The sequence below is a fragment of the Micropterus salmoides genome, unplaced genomic scaffold, assembly GCF_014851395.1.
Source record: "Micropterus salmoides isolate LMB-PRFRI ecotype aquatic unplaced genomic scaffold, ASM1485139v1 Ms_hic_scaffold_18, whole genome shotgun sequence".
Classification (NCBI taxonomy): domain Eukaryota; kingdom Metazoa; phylum Chordata; class Actinopteri; order Centrarchiformes; family Centrarchidae; genus Micropterus; species Micropterus salmoides.
In genome coordinates this window covers 26,695,101-26,714,124 of record NW_024040928.1, presented here as the reverse complement: position 1 = coordinate 26,714,124, position 19,024 = coordinate 26,695,101, and the positions used below count along the sequence as shown (strand labels likewise).

General features: G+C 37.8%; 2 long non-coding RNA genes across 2 annotated transcripts; both read right to left on the bottom strand.

Annotated features, from left to right (window-relative positions):
• Window positions 1–2,503: 2,503 nt before the first annotated feature.
• On the bottom strand, window positions 2,504–3,206 carry LOC119909511. Its single transcript, XR_005445466.1, has 3 exons — window positions 3,176–3,206; window positions 2,641–2,696; window positions 2,504–2,536 (listed from the first exon to the last, which is right to left on the bottom strand). It is a non-coding gene; the product is annotated as an uncharacterized LOC119909511 (long non-coding RNA).
• Window positions 3,207–3,298: 92 nt separating this feature from the next.
• LOC119909510 lies at window positions 3,299–17,661 on the bottom strand. The gene is made up of 2 exons (XR_005445465.1): window positions 17,632–17,661; window positions 3,299–3,392 (listed from the first exon to the last, which is right to left on the bottom strand). It is a non-coding gene; the product is annotated as an uncharacterized LOC119909510 (long non-coding RNA).
• Between the last annotated feature and the right edge of the window lie 1,363 nt (window positions 17,662–19,024).

Genomic DNA, 19,024 nt, shown 5'->3' with positions numbered 1-19,024 from the left:
CAGGTGAAGAACTCCATGTCTCCTCCTTCCACCATGGGGCTAAACATTACAGTTAGATTATAAACTCTCTGTGAAACTATTCAGCCATCAGTGACACTGTGTTGGTGTTTTTCAGGTGAACCTTGTAGGTGGGCAGATTAAACAGTGACAATCACACTTTTATTTGTGCAGCTACCAGAATTACTGTGTTTCTGCCAGTTTCTTCACAGTTATGCTGCGGATCATGCGCAGTAGACTCTGGTGCCAACAGGAAGTAGCCCTGTAGTATTTCATGGGACCAAAACTGGCTTCACTGCTCTCCATTCAAATCTGCAGGTTGGTTTTGTCCAGTAATATACTGTCCATGGTTTTAGATTTCAGTCTCTCTGAATTTCTTGTCGATGTCCAAACAGACAAAAACTCTGTTACAATTTTCACAATCTGAGATGCAGCCATCAGTAAAGAGGTCAGAGGTCAGAGCAGCCTGACAAAGATCCACCATCTACAAACACATATGATAAAGTCACTGATCACGAGACAAAGGAATATGTTTCTGCACTGAGCCAAACTAACGCTGAAACAAACAAACTATATTAAGGCTCAAGTTCACAGTTTGTTCAGTCCGGTGTATTTGTGAAAATGATGTGTTTCACCACCTGAAATGAAGAAGTTGAAGGTGTGAAGATTGTTAGTTAAGATAAATGTTTGCAAAACTGCAACTTCTTATTTAGATGGTGATATCATTGTATCTTTGCAGGTATTTTTGTTCAGAGATATGAAGAGGATGTGTTTCAGTGAGGATGTGGTTAACAACAGCAGCAGAGCTCTGCAGGTTTTACCCCCTAATGATGACCAGATAAACATCAGAAACACACGAGGCTCACAGCAACAGACAATTGACTTTTTATTGGGACATAAGACAAAGAGGCGTTTATTGAATCCTGATGAAAACCACTTTAACTCCTGGAAGGTTTGGGACCCTGAGACTAGTTGCAACAGTTAAAACATTGATGAGCGTCCTGACTGAACCGTCTTTAACTGTCTGGACTTAGAGCATCAAGCTTCCACAATATGTAGCAGCAGGTCTGTTCATGTTGTTTTCAAAGGAAATATCTCTGCAAGTCACTGAAGACACGACAAGTCGGACATTTAAGATGTGTGAAATGTTTTCACATTCATATTAGTTCAGAGTAGGTGGTCATGTGCATCCAGAGCTTAGAAGAAGTAACCTGAATTATTAGATTTTTGTACATTCTCAAGTCACATTAGGTGCATTTACACTGTCTGTATTTACCAGGCATGTGATTGGCAAAGGGCAAAAAACAGGAAAATATACTGACTCTATTATAACATGGATGATGAAGCAGGACCCATGACAACAACTTATTTGGTGAATGTGTTGCAGTGGGAATCAAAGACAAGTGTCCACTGCTCCATCGCCACCTCTCTATAATAATTATTTTGTATTCATTTTTTACCAAGCTTCAACAGTTAAATGTGCAACATGAAATAATTGATTCTATAAAATTAGTTCAGTAGAAGTTAATAGATTATTTTTAATGAATAAGAGACAGCAGCAAAGGTCGCAGCCTGTTTACTGTTAAAGAAACAGTTATATTATTCAGGAAACTCAGATCAAACAGTCAGATCAGTCTCTGTGTATTGATAAACTGTAGGAGAATGACCGCGTTCACGGCATCTCGCCAGTTACACAGAAGCCATTGCTATGGAGGAGCGCTTGCTTGCCTGTCTGTTGATGAGGAGCGACCCCGCGGTTCAAAGCCGTCTGAAACCCCGTAACAACCATTCACAAGAAATTAATTTATAACTTGCCAAAAGGACATAAAGACGCCACTCTCTCCCGATGAGTCCAAGCATCACTGGCAGTAGCGACTGGAGTTTCTTTTTGAGTTTCACGTTGCTGTTTTGCTTTAGCTGATGCTTCAATTAGCCTAAGACAGTGTAGAAATGTTCGCGATTAAAAGCTTTTTGCTGGTTCTACAAAGTTTACAACGGGCTGCTGTAGCTTCAAAAGCAAACAGTGAACCTTAAAATCAGGTCAGAATTCTCCAGCTGGAAGACGATTTAAGGAAGTTAACAAGAGTTAAACGTTCCTGTTAAATGAAGCTGAAATCCAGCTGCTGTGTTCTGAACTGGCTGCAGAAAATAAAGATTTTCACAACTGATGCAGGAAAAGACATTTTATAAAACTCACAGTGGGCTTCCTGATATGAGATGAAATCAAGACTTGAATATTGTTGTTCAAAGTCAGACTGAAACAGAAACAGCTGAGCACAAAACACACAAACATTTCTCACACTGATAAATAAAAACAATCAGTAATAAAAATCTATAAATGATCTTATGAGATCTTTGTTCTCTAAAGGCTTCAACTACTCGTGTAAATGTGCTGTTATTTAACTGCAGTGGAGTCTTTTCTCTGATGAGCTGATGTTGATATGGAGGTTGTTGATCAGTGGAGTCTGACAGAGGCAGAAGGGTCTCCATCGTTTTCATAGTTCACCACACCATCATCTTCATCTTCATCATTATTCACCTGTGAAACACAAACAAACCCTCACTCTGACACACTTTAACTCACAACTTTCACATCACTGACCCACATTTAACACAAGGAGATAAGAAATAACCTGACAGCACCTGAACGCACCGTCAGCTACTGTTACATGTTTCTGCCACTGAGAGAGGAAGTGTTTCTGTGGTAACGAAGGACACGCGGAAGGAAATTAACTAATTAATTAAAAGTCAAAGAACATAAATACAAAGTATATTGAATCAAGTGTTCATGTTCCTGCAGCTGACTGACCAGAGAGGGAGAGTTTATGTGGTACCCCAAATCCAAAATGTTCCTCCCAGTTTACTGCTGATGTTTTGAAACTGAACACAGTTCACAGTTGAGTCAGCAGACCCTGAACGCACCATTAGTTACTGTCAGATCTGATCTTTATCTGACTGGCTGCTGGACAGTTTGCATTGGAACTAGATTTTATAGTAGTACAGTAACGTGGACGTTGTTTTTGGAAATAAAAATAATCTATCTGCATTGTTTAAAATCACTAGAGTGAGTCCTGTTTCTGTTTGTCTTCTTCTATCTATATCTACACTTCAGAATGAAGAACAGATGTCACAAACACTGGTTTGCTGTGTACCAACTGTAAAAACATTATAAACTCACTGTGTTTTCATCCATCTGTGTTTTTGTCCCTGAAAAGAAAAGAGAAAGAGTCGACTTTAGTTTCCACAGTGAAAATCCAGGTTCATCAAAACTTCTTGTTTATAATATCTGTGGTTGCTCTCACCTTTAGTTTTCTTCCATATGATGAATCCAACAACAATAACAACAGTTATTAAGAGAGCTGCAACTGCAACATACCACCACCAAACTCGATAGACTATAAAAGAGGACAACATCTTATTTTGTTATTTTGTGTTGTGTGAAGACGTCTGACTGAATAAGAAAATATCTCCTCCCACAGCTGAGTGTCGCTCTGACATTCAGACTTCAGAAGAGGAGAGATACAATTAAAAATCAGTAAATCAATTATAATTTTCTCGATCACTTCCTATTTTCTGTTTTATACAATGAATGGTCAGTTTTGTCTTTCTAGAAAGTGACTTAATTAAAGAGGCTTTCATTATTTTATGTTTTGCCATAAAAATGCCTAAAAGTAGAAACATGCAAAAAAATTAGACAATGAATAAAATAAAAGTAAAATGAGGTTTATTATGGAGAGAGAAAGAGGCTGACACTAGAGAAAGATGAGTTACTACCTTGAAGGTTTGTTGAAGTATCATTGGTTGTTGTTGTGGCTGTAACTGATTTTGTGTTTTCAGTTGTTGTTGTTGTTGTTGTTTGTGCGTCACCTGTATGAATTAATAACACAACCCACAAAACTGTTCAGTTAGAAAATCCCTCATGTTTACCATCTGCTGTCACTAAATGAGAAAGAATGATGTCATCTTAAAAAGTCATCAAATAAACAAATGTTTTGGTGGTTTTAGTCATCTTGAACAGCTCAGCATATTCTCACCTGTTTTCTCACCTGAGGACTGAGGGCTGAAGGTGAACAGCTGCACTTTTCCAGAGTCACCATCTGTCACTTCACACTTCAAGTTAGACTTTGATTTGTTACTAAAATGAGAATCCAGGAAAGACACAGCGGCCGAGCAGTCAGACTGTGATGTCTTCATGTCTTTGTTATCTTTGTCCACATCTTTACCCTCATACAGCCACTTCACTGTGTGATTACAGAACTGTTCACGCATCGACACAGAGCACCACAATGTCACCTATCAGCGTCCTTTTGTTCAGTCACTGGTGAAGATGGAGATATTGTGAGAGAAAGACAACAAGAGTAAAGTTAACTTCATCACTGTGATCATAATTATTGTAATGTTTCAGTATATTGTTCTAACAAGACAGTTTGAGCTGAAAACTTATGATGGAAATACTCACTGATAATAACAGACAGATAAACATGAGAGTCTGGAACTTGTTTTCCTGATATGAACTATCTGCAGCTGGAACGACCAACATCCTCGACTGTGACCTTTATAACCAGAGAACAGTTCTCTGTAACACTCAGTCTGTCTGATTTAGTTTTGGACTTTACACCAATCTGCCCAAGTTTAATCAGGGCTACTGCTGAACCCCTGAAGAGCCATGTAGTATATTCACATTTTCGCTGACCGTCTATCACATTTTCACAAGGCAAAGTGACGTCATCTCCAACTCTGACAGTGAAGTAGGGGGAAGTTTTTCTGCTGCTGCTGTTGAGAAAATGATGAAAAATAAAGTGAAATGAGAAAATGTCTGTTATGTTCATAGTTAGTGACGATTATTTCTTTATCCTTAGTTTCCAAGATTCACTAAACTCACTGGTCCGTTTATCATCCGATCATTCAATTATTCCATTTAATCTGGCAAACCAAAAACAAAAAAACGAATAAATATTTCGTGTTTCTGTTTTTCTATATGAATCAAATATGAAAACTGACGTTTGTTTCCTTGCTTTCAGCTCAAAATGAGAAATATAATAAACAAGGAAACCAAAACAAAATAATAGGTCGAATTTACGTTTTCTGTATTTTTCTTTATGTGTTTTCCCATTTCTCACTGTGCCGTCCATTCTGATTTGTGCATGTGCAGTGGATGATCTCCAACCGTGGAACGAGCCTACGAAGCAGTGTCCCTCAGTGGCAAGACTGTATGACTGCATGCTGGAGCCTCTAGTCTCTTGCCCTGGTGCCATCCACAAGCTTCTACGTTGCAAAATAAAAGCTTGTGTCTGGTTTGTGTTTTTGAACTGAATTATAATGGCAATCATGCAAATTAATAAAATACTTAATAAAATATCTGTCAATAAGATAAATTCAGAATATCGTGTTAATCATTAAAAAAACTTCTATAAGATGATGGTAGACAGACTAAAGATCCATTCTGAGATCATTATTATTTTATTCCAGAAATCTGGTTGAAAGATTGTTTTAAACTTTTAAGTGTTATTATCCACTGTTACAGTTACAGTATTAGCGTGTATGTCCATGCTATAGACATACAGGCAAGCATACTGATTGAGATTCAGTCAGCTTGTGTGAAGGCCTGTGGGTGTGCTGGTGATTATCTATATGTCACATGTATAGCTTAATCCTTTTGTTTTTGACATTATACAATGTTCATCCATCCATCCATCCATTGTCAACTGCTTATCCTGTGTACAGGGTCACAGGGGGCTGGAGAAAATCCCAGCTGACGTCGGGCAAAAGGCAGGGTACACCTGGACAGGTAATATAACTAATTACTTTCAAATGACAATAACTAGTAATCTATAATGTATTACATTTTTGGAAGTAACTTGGCAAAACTGATCCTGTGTATGTGCCATCACAGTGACACATAGACACACACACACACACACACACACACACACACACACAGTAGAATAAGCAATTGTATTTACATGATTTCCCTATTAATTGTGGAAACAATATAGGATCTAGAAATAAGTCTTTGAAAGAGTATAATATTATTATTTTATTCTTTATTATCCCTCTCCTCCTGCACTTAATTATCAGAAATTGCTGCAGAATCCATAGAACATATCCTTCTCTTCCAGCGTACCCTGTGTTTAAAGCAAATACAGAACAAAACCATACTCTTGATCTGCTCTGATACAGTGTTTAGATTTCTTTTGTTTAAGACACAGTCTTTTTTGTTAGCAACAAGTGACTTACTCAGCACAGTAGGCTATACAGTAGGCCTATACCCGGCATTTTTTAAAAGACAAAAGGTGTATTCCTTAGGTCAAACTCTGCTACAATAAATTTCTAGAGGTAACGTTGATATTTGCTAACAAACGTCATATTTAAATATATGTTAACATCAGGGACACATCCAGCAATCTGGGACAATTAAGGTAGTTTAACACTACTTTGAAGAAATATTCAATGATAAAATGTAAATGGGGGGTCTGGGTGTCCTCCCCAGAAGATTTTGAGCATTAATTAATTTCCTGCATTCTGGAGAAAGTTTCTGCACCAATTTATGGAGTAAATGTCTTTACTTACAACAATAAAAGGGAATATAATGCAGTAATCAGTAGATTTTTTTGTTGCTTAAGTAACTTTCTTGGACAATGCACATTTATTTCTTCTATATTTAAATTGCATTGCATGTTTTCTTATTGTGCAAATAAACCTTTCTCAAAGCTTTTTCATTTGTAGTGTAACATTTCTTATTCCAAACTATTTTTCAGGACATATTTAACCAATTATGCTTTCAAAAAGTGATGGGGGCATGTCCCCAGCCAACCTAGTGTAAATGACACCAATGGTAACAGATTTGTAAAATTTCATGAATGTGACTGGCAGAATATGCTCAAGAGTTTTTTAAGAGCACACGTTTATAACAATTCACATATGCAGTTAAAACAATGGCTGTCCATCTGAATATGTTGTAAAGTCTGTCTGCTCTCTGTCTGTTTTTCTGCTGTTTCTGTTTTTATCTGCAGTTTATTACAACCCGAACATTTTTGTGTGACTGTTTTCTTGATCATTTCTCTCGGTGTTTCTCTGCAAAATGCTTAAATGGGTCACCAAATATAGTTGGTGGCCGTTAATGTACCTCAATGGCCGCCCAAGTTAGCCGATGTGTGAGAAACACTGATATTAATATCAATCTGACCGGCCCACACCAAAACAAATAGTCCCTCTGGCACATGTCAGTATTGCCAGGTGGCCAACCCGCCCCTGTATGGCCAAAATCGTTGATTTAAAAGTTTAAGTTTTTTAATTGATTGCAACAGACTTGCTTATGAACTTACCGTGACTCCGACTCTTTCTCCTGCTGCTGCTGCTTCTTCTCTTGATTAATGGCGGGTTGCAAACAACTTAGAGGAGTGTGTAACACACATATAATTTGCGACCCTTGATAGGCTACTACATTTAAAACGATATTTCTACCAGATTGCTTTAATACAATATAATAACAATGATAGAATGGATCTTAAGTCTGTACTGTGTAGGCCTATCTTATAGACGAAGTATTTTTATTCATTAGCATGATTGCCTGAACCAGACGCAACTATCTGTGACATTTGCAGAATAATATTTGGAAATATATTAGGTATGAGAATATAATTGCAATCTAATAAGAATGAAGTCATAATATTTTAACAAAATCCACCTGCCCTTCTGCTGTGCATTAACCTGTGTTCTGCTGATATGGTAGCCTAGTGGTTATCCCCTATTATCTGACAGACACAGAGTCGCCTGGGAAAACTGAAACACATAAATCTCACAAGCCTACACATCTATATAAATGTTAACTATAGCACCTCTGATAAAGTGCAGCTCACAGTCGCTTCAGAAGGAAGCATCCTGGAACAGAGAGACTGTCCCAAACAGAGCAAAGTGTCTCTGAGCGGTGAGAATGACAGAGACACAGAGCGACAGGTGTCTGTGTCTCGGTCAGGTGTGTCATGTTATTCTCTCACTACTTTGCGGCGGACTAAACCTGTTAAAAACAGGCCCCTTTTTCCAGAAAAAACGCCTTAAATTTCATACCCAAAATGAATCAGGAATAACTCCTTAACCATTTGGCCTAGATGCATAATTCTGGTCTCCTTTGAAAAGTCAGAAGCTAAGGAATATAAATCCATTGTGTATTATTCTATTTATTTTACTTTTACAGACTACATGGAGATGCAATAAAGAAAAAATCTGATTTTTTTTATCCTCGCCTGGTAAAAAACGTTATATTTTAATACAATAAACCATCAAAACCATCCTGAGGAAGCTTTTAATGCAACTGAATATCTTCTAATACACCTACAATGCACTTGTAACTGTAAATCTGATGAAAAAAACCCAAAATACTACAGTTATCAAACAATATTTTCAAATATACCAGGCGAATTTCCATATTTTGGCAATATTTATTGTTAAAATGCTGACTTTTATTGATAGATATCTTTAAAATACTTTTTCAGTCCATACAACCAATTTCCAAATGACAAAATTGAAATATTGATAAAAACAGGAGTATTCATCAACATTCCTGTCACCAAAAGCACTCCCATGCTTTACAGGCCTGTAGATTGAGAACAGAATATCAGCGATGGGGGGGGGTATCAATCGAGCAGACCTTACATTTGATATCCTGCATGTCTATATATCTCCTTGAGCACATTTTGGTTTGATCACATCATTACAGTTTTTCTCAATTGCTAAAACACAATTTCTGAAACCTCGCTCCATTTTCTGAAAATGTGAAACACAAAACCTCAGCTTCAAGCACTATTTACAAAACCTCTGACTCCTCGTGCAAAATGAAACTTTCGCCTCAAAACAGTTTTACCTGTGCTCAAAACCAAACACTGCTCTCAAATCATAAACAAAGCAATCAAAATGATATAGACTATCAAGAACATATAGTTCTCAGAGAGAAGTACATTTTTAATCTCAAAACAAATTTCATAGTTGTCCGTCATTGATTTAATTTGATGAATGAAAACATGTTCTATCATAGTGGCTCAAAATTGATCAGAATTTATAGTCTGCTTTTCTCTTTGCAATTTTTTTGTTCCTTGTAACCCTATTTTTACAGTTCTGTACCCTGCATCTCACAACCTTGTCCTTTGTTTCTTGTACTGTAATTCTTGTTCTTTGTTGATATGAACCTGCAACCAGTCAAAATCTATTGAGCAATCAGTACTGTAAACAAATGGAAAGCACAATGTTCAGGGACGGACAATTTGCTCTCTGAACTGGCTTAGATTGATTGTGTCACATGATTTGAAACAAGTGAAATGAATTTTGAAGGTTGTGTTTAATCAATGACGTGTGTTCTCTATTTGTATTTGATTGTTGCCACTTGTGTTTACCAGTATGGAAGACATGTGCATTAGAGTGCAGAATGTGTTTTGAGAATGATAATATGTTTAGAGTTCTGCTGAAAAGTCTAAGTGAGATCTGCAAATTGTGTTTTACCACGTGAAATGGTAGTGACAACAGACTGCACAATTAGCTAAATGAGTTCAGGCAACTGCAGACTTTGTTCAGCCAATGGGTTTTAGTGTTTTAGCAACTGAGAAAAACTGTAGAAAGTGTGCAGAATTGTGAGATGTTGCGTGAAAGATGACAGCTGTGTTGTAGTTGTGTTTAACTTTTGCCACATGTATTTACCATTTTGCAACAAAAGTGCATCACAGTGCAAAATGTGTTTTAGTGAGTGAGAATGTGTTTAGAGTTTTGCAAAAAGAGTGGATGAGATTTGCAAACGATGTTTTAACTACCTGAACTTGTTTAAGGTTTTGCCAAAAGAGTGACTGATTCGACAAATGGGTTTAGGCCATTGAACACTGGGTTCAGAGAATGGGGTTTAGTGTTTTAGCAATTGTGAAAAACTGCATTGCGAGTAGCCTCCGTTCTTTGAAGAGCTGGGAGACACGCTGCGTCGGGATATAAGGCTACATATTAATACGGAAAATATTTTTAATGTTGCTGTGGAGTTACATTCGGGGCTACAGTCAAAATAATCTTTCTACCAGATTGCTGGAATACAAAATAATAATGATCTGTCCGTCTGTATTTATGCTATCTTAGGCGGACATATTTTCAAGTAGGCTATTTTTATTCAGCATGATAATCTCTTTATCTTATTGACGGATATTTTAATAAGTATTTTTTTATTCGCATGATTGCCCTTACAATTCAATTCAAAAACACTAACCTACAAGGAAGATCGAACCAGACGCTAGCTTTTATTTTGAAAAAAGAATGGACAGCACCGTGGGAAACAGGAAAACAAATAAAGAAATTCGACCTATTATTTTGTTTTGGTTTCCTTGTTTATTATATCTCCCGTTTCGAGCTGAAAGCAAGGAAACAAACGTCAGTTTTCATAAAGAAAAACGAGATACTGATTTGGTTTTTTGTTTTTGGTTTGCCTGATTAAATGGAATAATTGAATGATTGGATGATACATGGAACAGATTTGGTTTTCTTAGTTAAATCAAATGTAGCAAATAAAGAATCTTTAATAATATTGATAAAGTTATTTTTTACAGTGTGCCTTCCATTTATATATGTGATACCTTACCTGTAAACTGAAGCAGCATTGTAAGAAATAAAGAAATCCATTTGAACTCAACCATCATGATTCTGTGTCTCTTGTAGGAAGTCTCGCTCTATCTAGTTCTCTGTGCCCACTCCAGGGTAGGGACCTGCTAACAGAAAAGTTTTGGTTGCAAGGATCTGGTCCACATTTGTACCAAACGCTACCCCCAGGTGTCTCAGTAACCCTCCCTGATCGGAGTGGACAGGCTGAACTCCTTTTAACCAGTTAGGAGTTTTATTCAGTGTGAGGTGTGGCCCTGTGCTAATGTGTAGCAGAGTGGAATTACTCACCGAGCTCAGGAGGAGGAAGAAACAAGGAAACAATAAGAGACTTTCTCTATGTACCTTTGAGCAACAGGCCCAAAGGAAATTTTTATAAATTTCAGTTTACACAAAAGCTAAAAAGGTCCCAGTGAAAGAAAAAGAACAGAGGAATGTGTATTATAATACCAAAAGCTACAGCTTACATAGATAAACTGACAGGATGTGACAGTATACTTCGGATGCTCAACGCTTGCTGGGATTGGTTGATCTCTAGTGTCCATGCAGACATGTCCTTTTGTGATTGGACGTCCTACACTGTTCACTCAGACAAAGCATGTCAAGTACTCTGTGATTGGATGTTTTCTGGCGTGCATTCAGTCCACGCGTGATCAGGTATCTTTTAATACATGCGGTTAATACATGCCTGTCTGTCTTCCTGCCTTTTCACAGAGGGCCCCATGTATGGCTTCCTTTTGACATTCAGAAATAGCTCCCATCTCACCCACATACCTGCAACGTCCTCTCTACTTAGTCCAAACTAAGTTTTAAAGTGAGCTTAGAAATAAATCATCATGAACTGAATCAATTGATCAGTAAGCACAGCTGATCACATTACAATACATCTATCAATACATCTATCATAAGTAATACAGTCGTTAGAGGCAACACACGTTGATACTGTTAGATTTTAACTTTCTTTTTACTTAATAAATCAGTAAATCAATCATGATTAGGTAAATTTAGCATCCTCAATCATTGTCAGTTATTTCACATCCTTCTTTAATCTTAAAAACTTCACGTTCATCACTTGTTAATATCTCACACATTTTCATCATAAGCTAAATAAACTCTATGCTATCTGCAGGTTGGAGGCTCACTTCCTGTGAGTCTTTGAATGCAGGCTCTTGTGGTTAAGTAGCAAACTACTATTTTGGGGGGGGTGATGGTGCAGTGGACACATGCCTTTAGTGTGAGAGACCCCGGTTCAATCCCCCACTGTGACACGTCCACCATTGTGTTTCTGAGCAAGACACTTAACCCTTAGTTGCTCCAGAGGCGTGCGACCTCTGACATATATAGTAATTGTAAGTTTCTCTGGATAAAAGCGTCAGCTAAATGAAAATCTGTTGAACTTTCCATCATTTAGTGTTAAAAGTAGAGATCATCTTTAATCACTCCAAATGTTTTTCTCAAATAACAATACATAAAGCATATCGAAAACATATAATATTTCTGATCACTTTCAATACACTTCCTGTCAGAGTAAAGAGTCAGAAAAGAGTAGAGACAGAGTAAAATACATTTCTACTGTCAATACTGAAGCATAATTCTCACAAAACATCATGATTACATTTCATTATTATAATGGTGATTAAACAATGTGTTTTAGCAACTACACAGCAACACTTTAGCAATGTATTCAACAATTTTACTACAAGCTATTTATCTTATTTAATGATTTTTTAGAGGTACAAATAAAGAAAAATAGAATCTTCTGAGTGAAGCACATTTAAAGACATTTCCCTGCCAATTCTATCAACTTAAAATAAAATTTTTATATGCCACCTTTGTGATACATACTCAATTTATATTTAAGAATATTAAAACATCAGAATACTGAATTAAAGTTCACGTGTTTTTTTAACTGTTTAATGTTCGTGGATGTACTCTCCTTCTTCTGTCTCTTGTTCTCGTGCTCAGATTTTTAGTCTGTTTTAGACAAAGGGGGTAAACCAGAGATCAAACAGTGAAGCTGACCAAAGCCTGCATGGATCCATGTAGGCCCAAATATGGCGTCAAAACCCTGAGACACCCCGTCGCACATGACCAATGTAACTGTATTGGTTAGATTATAAACTCTCTGTGAATCTAAAGAAACTATTCAGCCATCAGTGACGCTGCGTTGGTGTTTTTCAGGTGAACCTTGTAGGTGGGCAGATTAAACAGTGACAATCACACACTTTTGTTTGTGCAGCTACCAGAATTACTGTGTTTCTGCCAGTTTCTTCACAGTTATGCTGTGGATCATGCGCAGTAGACGCTGGTGCCAACAGGAAGTAGCCCTGTAGTATTTCATGGGACCAAAACTGGCTTCACTGCTCTCCATTCAAATCTGCAGGTTGGTTTTGTTCAGTAATATACTGTCCATGGTTTTAGACTTCAGTCTCTCTGAATTTCTTGTCAATGTCCAAACAGACAAAAACTCTGTTACAATTTTCACAATATGAGATGCAGCCATCAGTAAAGAGGTCAGAGGTCACAGCAGCCTGACAAAGATCCACCATCTACAAACAAATATGATAAAGTCAGTGATCACGAGACAAAGGAATATGTTTCTGCACTGAGCCAATCTAACACTAAACAAACAAACTATATTAAGGCTCAAGTTCACAGTTTGTTCAGTCCGGTGTATTTGTGACAATGACGTGTTTCACCACCTGAAAAGAAGAAGATGAAGAAGTTGAAGGTGTGAAGATTGTTAGTTAAGATAAATAAATGTTTGCAAAACTGCAACTTCTTATTTAGATGGTGATTTCATTGTATCTTTGCAGGTATTTTTGTTCAGAGATGTGAAGAGGATGTGTTTCAGTGAGGATGTGGTTAACAACAGCAGCAGAGCTCTGCAGGTTTTACCCCCTAATGATGACCAGATAAACATCAGAAACACACGAGGCTCACAGCAACAGACAGTTGACGTTTTATTGGGACATAAGACAAAGAGGCGTTTATTGAATCCTGATGAAAACCACTTTAACTCCTGGAAGGTTTGGGGTCCCTGAGACTAGTTGCAACAGTTACAACATTGATGAGCGTCCTTTAACTGTCTGGACTTAGAGCATCAAGCTTCCACAATATGTAGCAGCAGGTCTGTTCATGTTATTTTCAAAGGAAATATCTCTGCAAGTCACTGAAGACACGACAAGTCGGACATTTAAGATGTGTGAAATGTTTTCACATTCATATTAGGTCAGAGTAGGTGGTCATGTGCATCCAGAGCTTAGAAGAAGTAACCTGAATTATTAGATTTTTGTTAATTCTCAAGTCACATTAGGTGCATTTACACTGTCTGTATTTACACACATTTGGCCAGTGGGAATATGGGAGTGAGAGTGTTTTTTTAATCTTTTGGATGGATGTGGCATGCTTGGTGTGTTTTGCTTTTGTTTCTCCGTCTGTCTCTCTGTATCGCTTTCCCTCTCAGTTTCTGGCTGTGTGCGGTTGCCTCTGGCTTTCCTCTATACCTGCCATCAAGTAATCAACACTCCTTTAACAACCCAGGTCCTGATATCAAGTATTTTCTTGCTGTATCTTAGAATCATACACAGTAAATCTTGTGTAGTGTTTAAGACAGTTAACTTGCCAGTAGCTAGCTGGTCTGCTTGTTTGCCTGCCTGCCCAGCTAATCCTGGTTTTCTCTGCCTTCAGATTAGCCTGCTACAGCCAGCCAGATCCCTCAGTCAAGTCACTCTCTGGTCTTCAACCTCATCAGCCCTGCCCCTCTCACCAGCCAGCCACCCTTTCACCTTACCTTTCCAAGGTGTTAATAAAAGACTTTATTTATAACCTGTCTGCCTCGAGTCTGAGTTTGGGTTCAAGTCTTGATCTCTGACAGTGAAGGAATCACAAAACACAGAGTAGAATTAAGTGGTAAACATTTCTTTATTTGCAGTTAATATATTGTTACCAGATATGATAAAGAGGAGACTGTTACTGACTCCATTAAGGCTGAAAACCCATTCAAGCCAAACACACACACATCCCAACAAATATGTCAACAACAATTCTAAATGAAAGTGAATTAAAATGAGTTCTTCTGTACACAGAGACATGAAACTGAGCTCAAGCTGCTGTAGCTTCAAACACAAACAGTGAACCTTAAAATCACGACGAATTAAGGAAGTTAACAAGAGTTAAATGCTCGTTCCTGTTAAATGAAGCTGAAATCCAGCTGCTGTGTTCTGAACTGGCTGCAGAAAATAAAGATTTTCACAACTGATGCAGGAAAAGACATTTTATAAAACTCACAGTGGGCTTCCTGATATGAGATGAAATCAAGACTTGAATATTGTTGTTCAAAGTCAGACTGAAACAGAAACAGCTGAGCAAAAAACACACAAACATTTCTCACACTGATAAATAAAAACAAAAACAATCAGTCATAAAAAACCCAAAATGATCTTATGAGATTTTTGTTCTCTAAAGGCTTCAACTACTCGTGTAAATGTGCTGTTATTTAACTGCAGTGGAGTCTTTTCTCTGATGAGCTGATGTTGATATGGAAGTTGTTGATCAGTGGAGTCTGACAGAGGCAGAAGGGTCTCCATCGTTTTCATAGTTCACCACACCATCATCTTCATCTTCATCATTATTCACCTGTGAAACACAAACAAACCCTCACTCTGACACACTTTAACTGACAACTTTCACATCACTGACCCACATTTAACACAAGGAGATAAGAAATAACCTGACAGTACCTGAACGCACCATCAGCTACTGTTACATGTTTCTGACACTGAGAGAGGAAGTGTTTCTGTGGTAACGAAGGACACGCAGAAGGAAATTAACTAATTAATTAAAGTAAAATAAATAAATATATTAAACTAAAAGTAGGCTACCCCAAACTGTCACATGTTCCTCCAGCTGACTGACCAGAGAGGGAGTGTTTATGTGGTACCCCAACCTCCTGACCACAGTTCACAGTTGAGTCAGCAGACCCTGAATGCACCATTAGTTACTGTCTGATCTGATCTTTATCTGACTGGCTGCTGGACAGTTTGCATTGGAACTAGATTTTATAGTAGTACAGTAACGTGGACGTTGTTTTTGGAAATAAAACTAAACTATCTGCATTGTTTAAAGCCACTAGAGGTTCAATATAAAACAGTGATTCCTGTTTCTTCTATATCTTCTTCTATATCTACACTTCAGAATGAAGAACAGACAGCAGCAGATTGGCCATCTGGCAATTCTGGCATAGGCTATGCCAGAGGGGCCAGACCATTTGTTCTTGGGGTGGGCTTGTCAGATTGATATTAATATCAGTGTTTCCCACACATCGGCTTTCCAATTACAGTTAGCACCCATTTAAGCATTTTGCAGAGAAACACTGAGAGAAATGATCATCCATTATATATTATAAGACTCAGACTGTGGATATTTCACAAGCATGGACCGGTTAAAGCAACAGCGAACACTTTGGTGCAGGTGCAACTGGGTACAATGTTGGTTTTGATTGGCTTCCTCATTGCCTCCTCCGCGCACTCGCGGGTGAAAACGGTGTCGCGGGTGGAAATCGCGAATGCTTTGTCATTTCGACCACTTTATAAAAGAGCTCACTGCTGATGGAGAAACAGAGCCGACAAATACAGGGAGAGAGAAAATGAAAGAGGCAGGGCAAGCCGCTGTTTGTTCTGTGCTTGTGTGTAAATAATAGAAGTGAAGGCAAGGAGCAGAATTAAGTAGGCTAGTGAGTAATGTTTTTATTCATGTGTATTCCAGCGTTGAGAGCAGTGTGTGAGAAAATATTTTTCTGCAATGTTCTGTAGGCTACTGTGTTCATGGATGTTGCTGGAATCGGTACAGACAGAGAGTCCTTGTCTTCTAGTACCAGTGCTGGGAGGAAGGATGCTACTGTAGGCTTAGCAGAGACAGGGAGTGTGGTAGAGGTAGGAACAAAACGGTGACACAAAAATGGTTGTAATTAACTCTATAGAGAAGGACAGTAACAGCAGACAGACTCTAGAACATACTCAGATGGACAGCCATTGTTTTAACTGCATGTGTAAAGTTGTTAAACGTGTGCTCTTAAAACACTCTTGAGTACCAGTCACATACATGAAATGTTACAAATTTGTTACCATTGGTATCATTTACACTAGGGTCGCTGGGGACATGTCCCCATCACTTTTTGAAAGCATAATTGGTTAAATATGTTCTGAAAAATAGCTCAATAGGAAATATGCAATGCAATTTAAATATAGAAGAAACAAATGTGTTTTTGTCCAAGAAAGTTATTTAAGCAACAACAAAAAGCTATTGATTACTGAATTATATTCCATTTTATTTCATCTGTGAATGTTCTCACCTTTAGTTCTTGTCCAGATGTTGACTGCCACAACAATTATTATGAGTGCTGCTAAACCCACAGACACAATGATGAACCTCCAGAACGATTCTGAAAACATTAGAAACATTTTGACTGCACAGTTCAGTTCTGTTTGAAATCCTGCAGCTAAAGTAGCAACGAATCACAGACTTTCATCAGCTCACAGTTTTCCCGCATGTCTTTGCTAACTGTGAATGTAGTCGTCTGATTTGTGAGCAGCAGTGGATCTTGTGGATTGAGCAACAACAACTGAGTGAGACTGACTGAATAAGAGAATATCTCCACCCACAGCCGAGTGTCGCTCTGACATTCAGACTTTAGACTCCAGAAGAGGACAGAGGGAGACTGGAGTTATAAAAAAAAAAAAAACTTTACTTACAAACGATTAGATAAAAGCGTCTAAATGCTCCACTACATCAGAGCAGAAATGTTCAGAGGAAAGAGAGGGAGAATACATGTAAAATAAACCAAATGATTATTTGTTATGACTTTCTGTTTTATACTTTGATGAATGGCCAGTTTTGTCTTTCCAGAAAGTTAAAAAGTCAACAAACAATAAAAAAGTTTGTTTTAGTTCAGTATGGGGAGAGAAAGAGGCTGACAGGAAGACAGAGAGACTCTAGAGAAAGATGAGTTACTACCTTGTAGTTTTGTTGAAGTATCATTAGTTGTTTTGTGGCTGTAACTGATTTTGTGTTTTCAGTTGTTGTTGTTGTTGTTGTTGTTTGTGCGTCACCTGCATGAATGAAATAACACAACCCACAAAACTGTTGAGTTAGAAAATACCTCATGTTTACCATCTGCTGTCACTAAATGAGAAAGAATGATGTCATCTTAAAAAGTCATCAAATAAACAAATGTTTTGGTGGTTTTAGTCATCTTGAACAGCTCAGCATATTCTCACCTGTTTTCTCACCTGAGGACTGAGGGCTGAAGGTGAACAGCTGCACTTTTCCAGAGTAACCATCTGTCACTTCACACTTCAAGTTAGACTTTGATTTGTAACTAAAATGAGAATCCAGGAAAGACACAGTGGCGTAGCAGCCAGACTGTGATGTCTTCATGTCTTTGTTATCTTTGTCCACATCTTTACCCTCATACAGCCACTTCACTGTGTGTTCACAGAACTGTTCACACGTCGACACAGAGCACCACAATGTCACCTCATCAGCGTCCTTATGTTCAGTCACTGGTGAAGATGGAGATATTGTGAGAGAAAGACAACAAGAGTAAAGTTAACTTCATCACTGTGATCATAATTATTGTAATGTTTCAGTATATTGTTCTAACAAGACAGTTTGAGCTGAAAACATTATGATGGAAATACTCACTGTTAATAACAGACAGATAAACATGAGAGTCTGGAGCTTGTTTTCCTGATATGAACTGTTGACAGTAATAACGACCAACATCCTCGACTGTGACCTTCTTTATAACCAGAGAACAGTTCTCTGTAACACTCAGTCTGTCTGATTTAGCTTTGGTGTTTTCAACAATCTGCCCAAGATTAATCAGCTCTACTAATGCTCGGCTTCCTGAACCTTCAAAGAGCCATGTAGTATTTTCACATTTTTGCTGACCGTCTATCACATTTTCACAAGGCAAAGTGACGTCATCTCCAACTCTGACAGTGAAGGAGAGGGGAAGTTTTTCTGCTGCTGCTGTTGAGAAAAATAAAGTGAAATGAGAAAATGTCTGTTATGTTCATAGTTAGTGACGATTATTTCTTTATCCTTAGTTTCCAAGAGTTCACTAAACTCACCACATTAGAAACAACAGATTTGGTTTTCTTAAATCAAATGTTAGTTAATAAAGAATCTTTAATAATATTGATCAAGTTATTTTTTACAATGTGCCTTCCATTTATATATGTGATATATGTATTCTTACCTGTAAACTGAAGCACCGCTGTAAGAAATAAAGAAATCCATTTGAACTCAACCATCATGATTCTCTGAGTCTCTCCTTCTTCTGTCTCTTGTTCTCGTGCTCAGAACTGTCTGAGTTTCTAAACTAGTGCTTTAGTAGAGAGAC